A 6,345-nucleotide genomic window follows, 5' to 3' on the forward strand; every position below is an offset into this window, starting at 1 on the left:
AGTAGTCTTGTTAGCTATAAAGTGGCAGGAGCTGTTCCTTAGCAAGAGACAGAGACAGAGAGGAACAGACACACAGAGAGACAGAGACGGAGGCAGAAAAATACACAGAGAAATGGAGAGACAGAGAGAGAGACATACAGATAGACAAAGGCCTAAAGAGGCCCCACCGCACCCACACCCTAGGGATATGTTGTCAAGGGTGGCTTTTTTGTTATGAAGATTTGCAGCCTATTTTGCACGGCTGGCCGGCCTTGGCCTCCCGCCGCCGCCATCATTGCTGCCCCAGGGAAGGCTGCTCGCTGGCTTCCTCCCACCCCCTTGCCACTGGCAGCAAAGCCATGCTGGGCTATGACATCAGCGACTTTTCCCCTTCTCAGCCCCGGGGTAGATGGGCCAGGTTGGAAAGCAGCGGGAATCTTTTCCAACAGTAACAAACAATGAGCTCAGGTAGCAAGCCCTGATATTAGAAAACGGGGGAGACTCTTAGGGGTGTCACTCAGCCTCAAAGGGATCCACGTCTTTCCAAGAGCCAAGTCCTGGTCCCTTTTCAGGGCAGCTGGCCAAGCTGGGAGATTGGGAGCTGGAAAGATGTCCCCTGAAATACAGGTTTGGTGACTCTGACCGTGAATGGCCCCGATTCACAGGGGAGGGTTGCTGTACCTTTGCCATCCTTAGCCTATTTGAAGCACTTGTTGAAAAATAGAAAGAAACACCCAGACAGAAGCTTGGGCCGTATGTGCAGGGGACAAATGAAATGTTTTCCTACTGTGTAAAAAGTCCAAGTGTTCCCATGTGTAGAGCTTGGAACAATGTCATTAGCTCCTCTTCATTTTTTTCCAAATAACCTCCTTTAAAAAAGAGACAGCAAACACCAGTGCTGCGGAGGTATGTCTAATTGCAGATACTTTTTGTTCATCATCACATTGAACGTTGTTGTGTGTTCCAGCAGCCACCAACTTCCTCAGGAGGAAAATTCAATTGTGCCCTAAGCGGCAGCATGAAGGGACCCGGCCAAGTAGGCAGGGTGCTGCGGGTCGACAAGGTGCCGCTGTGCTCCTGAAGCCTTAGGAGCCTCAGGAGCCTCAGCCTAGGAGCTCAGGAAAGGGTGGGGCTCCAGCCCACCTGGCTTTCTGCCTTACTGAGCTCCAAAGACAGGCTCCTTCCACGTCACGGGCAGCCCTTATCCTGCGTGTGCGTCTCGCTCCCTGACAAGCCTATTTGTGCCTTGTCACCAGAAATGTACCTTTTTTTCTTCTCTCATCTGTCCCTAACACCCCCAGCTTATCTAGCCTGAAGATAGGCTATCAAAATGGTAATAGCCAGATGGAAAACAAGGAAAAATAAGTCCTTTCCCACAAGGAAGCAATACAGATTTTGGGACTGAAGAAATTTCTACTATTCTCCCAACATCATTCCCTCCGCCCTGGCTATGCTTCTGAGAGGGTCGGAGGTGCCACCTGCCGGACCCTGGGACTGGCTGAGGCAAAACACACCTGCAGATTTCTTGTGAATGAAAAAGTGAATCACTAAAAGGAGGAGCTGTCATCCCCGGGCATTTCTCTGTGCACAGGTGACCTCGTGTTGGGATGGCAGCAGAACCTGGACAACTGAGCCAACACACGGAGGGAAGCCCTCACCAGCCTGCCTTCGACACGTATGAGAGAGAAGTGAACGTTTATGTGCAAAGCCACTGAGCTTTTGCTGTTGTTCCTGCAGCACAGGGCATTCCATCCTGCCTAATACTGAAACGAGTACTGCTAGGCTTGATCTATAAAGAGGAGAACATAAAAGGCCTGCATATTCTCCGTCAGGTCCTACAAATGCAGTGCTCTCTTCTTGGCCTTGCTCTGACCAGGCTGTTTAAACCCTGCCAGTCGCCACTGTATTATCTTACTTTATTGTTGTTCATAGTATTTACTGATAATTTATGTGCTTATTATGTTTCCCTGACTGGAATGTAAGTTCCACGAAGGCCAGGACTTGTGCCGTAAAACAGGACCTGGCACAGAGTAGGCACTTTACGTATATTTTTGAAAGTGAATTGTGGGCTTAAAATTCTGAAAATAGTTAAGCACAGATTTTTCAAAAAAGTTAATAAAGGTGAAGGCCTTCCTTGCCTTTATTAAATGCTTAAAATGGATCAGTGGCAGGGTAGAGGTGGAAGGAGTCACACACAGACTCTCCCTTCAAGGGGTTTCAATCTAACTGGAAGACAAATATAGAAACATGAAACAAGCAGAGAGCAAATCTCTAGATACGTAAGAGTTAATTAAGTACTAAGGGTGTAGTTAAATTTGTGAGGGAGGAAGGGGAAAAGGACTGTCCAGAGGTATGGCTAACCACCAAAAACTCTCTGGAGCAGACAGGTTTGGCACCAGACTGAGAGCAGGGTTCTCTAATTTGAGCGTGCAGAAGAATCACCTGGAAGGCTTCTAAAACCCACACTATTGGCCCCACCCCCAGAGTTTCTGATTCACTAGATCTGGATTATAACTGGGGATTTTTTTTAAATTTATTTTTTATTTTTATGTTTTTCGACAGATTCTTGCTCTGTTACCCAGGCTGGAGTGCAGTGGCACTGCCATAGGTCACTGCAACCTCGAACTCCCCAGTTTAAGTGATCCTCCCACTTCAGCCTCCCCAGTAGCTGGGATTTCAGGCATGTGCCACCAAGCCCAGCTAATTTTTTTTGTTTTTTTTGAGATGGAGTTTCACTCTTGTTGCCCAGGCTGGGGTGCAATGGTGCAATCTCAGCTCACTGCAACCTCTGCCTCCTGAGTTCAAGTGATTCTCCATCCTTGCCTCCCGAGGAGCTAGGATTACTGGCATGTGCCACCACGCCCAGCTAATTTTGTATTTTTATTAGAGATGGGGTCTCACCACGTTGGCCAGGCTGGTCTCGCACTCCTGACCTCAGGCGATCCACCCACCTCAGCCTTCCAAAGTACTGGGATTACAGGTGCCCGCAGCTATGCCCAGCTTTATTTTCGTATTCTTAGTAGAGAGAGTGTTTCTCCATGTTGGCCAGGCTAGTCTCGAACTCCTGACCTCAGGCGATCCACCCGCCTCGGCCTCCCCAAGTGTTGGGATTACAGGCCTGGGCCACCATACCTGGCCTCACCTGTATTTTAAATCGAGTTTTACTGGATAACAGCCATGCTCATTCATTTACATATTGTCAATGGCTGCTTTCAAGCTACAACAGCAGAATTGAACAGTCTCGAGACCATATGGCCTGCAAAGCCTAAAATATTTACTGGCCCTTTACCGATAAAGTTTGCTGACCCGTGGAGAGAAAGTCATGGCCCATGGCTGGCAGATGGAAGCCTCAGGACCTGAAGATTTCTCAAAGAAAGGGACCTGCTGCTAAGAGCGATTAATATATGTTCACAGCTTGCAGCTGAAGCCTGATGATGGCTGTAGGATAAAGGACATCACCCAGATGACATTTTGCCTCCAAAGCTCTGGGGAACAATTGTGGAAGAACTGCAGGGATATTCTGTTAGAACGTTCTTGTGTCTGGATAGGATGAGAACTGTCTTATAACAAAGTGCAGCCCCCATGTCTGAGGGCATGTTTCTTGTGTTTAGGCACTTCCGAAGCAGGGAGCACCTTCAAGGGGCACTGGTCTTCCCAGAAACAGTGTTTGACCTGTGATGATGTCCTGGGGGCAGGAGACCTAAAAAAAGTTCTTAGCCTTCCCATAAGGCACGATTCTTCTCCTCTAGAGAGCCTCAAAAGTCAAGTCAAGTAGTAAGCACCCTGTGCTCCAGCCTGTGGCCACAGACACACACAAGAACTGGAGCAAAACCAAACAGAGAGTATCATCACCACTGAGCCCCCAGATGCTTCTGAACATCAAAGGAGAAAGATGCTCTCAAGAGATCAAGTTGAACGCCGCGGGGTAGGTGTGTGGCATTGCCTCTGGGTCCCTGCTTTGGTTTAATTAAACTAAGTCTGGTGGTGAATTGGTTCCCAAATGTTCATTGGTGGATGGGCGGCATCAGAATTGTCTACATCTTTTAAAAAACATGTATGTAAAACTTCTGCATGTCTTCCTGTGAGAGTTTGATTTTCAGCAGGCTTGGGGTGGATTCCTACTTTTAAGAACTCCCCACGCCCGTCCTAAGTGATTGTGACTCCCGGTAAGTGAATGCTGACAAATTGAACCTGCCAGCATGGACATTTATTTATGAAATAAATGAACATTAATTTCACACTCTTTGTATGGATTCAAGGTGGTGCGGGATCCACAGGCTCACCTGGCCCCCCAACTTTCCCTGCAGAATCTGCCATTGTGCCTTAACTCCCACAAGAAGTCGCTTATCCTGTGCCGCTGGAGCTCTTGATTGGCTGTGACTGAGATGGGACTTTAAGTTCTCACCAGGATAAAAAGTGGGGTTCCACCTTTACTGCCTTCTGAACCCTGCTGATCTGTCCTCAGCCAAGGGCTTGATTTTCTTCTGAAGAGCAGTGTTTTTTCAACTGTGGTTGAAATCTGTTCATGGGTTATAAAATCAATTGTTGAGGATGCAACTATTTTGAATTAATTTTTAATTCAAAAAATTAAATAGACTAGAAATTTTTAATTTTTAATTCAAAAAATAGACTAGAAAAAAATCAGAGTGCATCACGTATGGTAGGGATAAGTGGAATTCTTTCTGTGAAACGTGTTTTGGAGGGTACGTTATGCATTGGGCTGCTGTGTATTTCTTACTATGTTTCACAGGGAAACTGCTGTCCTCTGCAGTACAATATAAATCAACAACGGTCCTAACTTCCCTAAGACAGCTCTCATTTCTGCTTGCAGAGGACAGATGGAAAAAGTCACCAGGGAGGGTAGACTGCCATATACAAGTACTTCAGGGAGGCTACCTGGAAACTAATAGAAAACCAGTTTGTGGATGATTGCAGAGCCTGGGGAGAGAAATCAATCTTGGACAGTCTTATGGATGGCAGCCAACAGCCCACCACGCTCAGCCCATTGCACCTGTCACCTGGGGACAAGCAGGGTCTATCTGGAACGGACTCTGGCCAGGATTCGGTTTCCCTTTCCCTGAAATGGGGATAACCACCCTCTTGACTATTGCTGTTATGGGAAAGGCCAAATTAGGAGAAAAAATTCTGTCCAGTAAAGGATGAACCACGAAGCTCAGGTCAGTAATGGCCTCTATGGGTGGTTTGGAAGGTGTGCTTTTATGGGCATTAAGGGAGAAAGAGAAAGTCTGCACTCAAATCAAGTCTAGGCAATGTGGGAGTTGGAAAGAGACATGTGGGAGCACAGTCACCTGAAGGCAAGGAGCCTTGCTTTTTCCTCCTCTTGGCAGGCAGTGTGGGCTCCTGGGCCCCAGGCAGGATCCCTTAGGGCTGATCTCTTACCACATACTGGTCTGACTCGGTGACCTAGAAGAGGATAGTCGGAGCCAACAGGATGAGGGGACAAGCTTGGAGGGCATCTATTGTGTGCCACCCTTGAGTGGCTGGAAATGTCTTCTGCCACTTTGCAAGGGGCTGGGGGCTGGGGAGTGGGAGTGGCAAGGGAACACGGGGTGGTAGACTGTTCCCAGGGCTGCTGATTGACTACTCTCTCTTCTTAGTGGGAAAGAAAGAAGGAAGAAGGGGGAAGGGATGCTTTTGGAGGGGAGCTCAAAGGGTGGGATAAAAGAAAGCCTTAAAGAACATCACTAAAGGGTCTGAAGTGAAAGACTCCAATGAACAAAAAGCTCCCTAATTCAAACAGTGCCACTAACACCAAAACCTGTAAAGTGGTCTAGAGAGACGCTGGTCACGTCTGTCACTTTCCTTGTTAAAGCTCTCATGAAGTTAATGAATGAAAAAAATTGCTAATGCAAAGATGGAAATTAATAAAAACAAAAGCATGCTTCCTATTGCAGGGTGACCACCTCTAATCCCACCAGTGATCCTGTGGCTGTCCCTGTAACTTCCTTTGGCAACACCATGCTTTGAGACGCTGTGGGGGAGGCTGGCCAGGGAGAGGGCCTCACCCACCTATTCCGCCAGCTGATCCCCTAGAGGGCTGCAAGGCTCCTGATTTACCTAGAGCTCTGGAGTGGCTGAGGCTGGGCCCTGGGGTTGGATGGTTCTCACCAAGGGGCCTGGGACGTCTGCTCTGTGCTAAGCTCCGAGGCAGACTACAGAGGAGATAAAGACTAATCGGACCTTCGCATACATTGCACATGCCTTTTCTGAACTGAAAAAGAGAAGAACAAACAAGACAAGATAAAAATATTGAGAAAAAAAAAAAAAGAAGAAGAATCAAATGTGTAGAAAATGCAAGGTCATTAGAACTGCCCAGGGCTTCATTCAGGCAAAGATCTTGAGGGT

This window comes from Piliocolobus tephrosceles, chromosome X (genome assembly GCF_002776525.5).
Source record: "Piliocolobus tephrosceles isolate RC106 chromosome X, ASM277652v3, whole genome shotgun sequence".
Classification (NCBI taxonomy): domain Eukaryota; kingdom Metazoa; phylum Chordata; class Mammalia; order Primates; family Cercopithecidae; genus Piliocolobus; species Piliocolobus tephrosceles.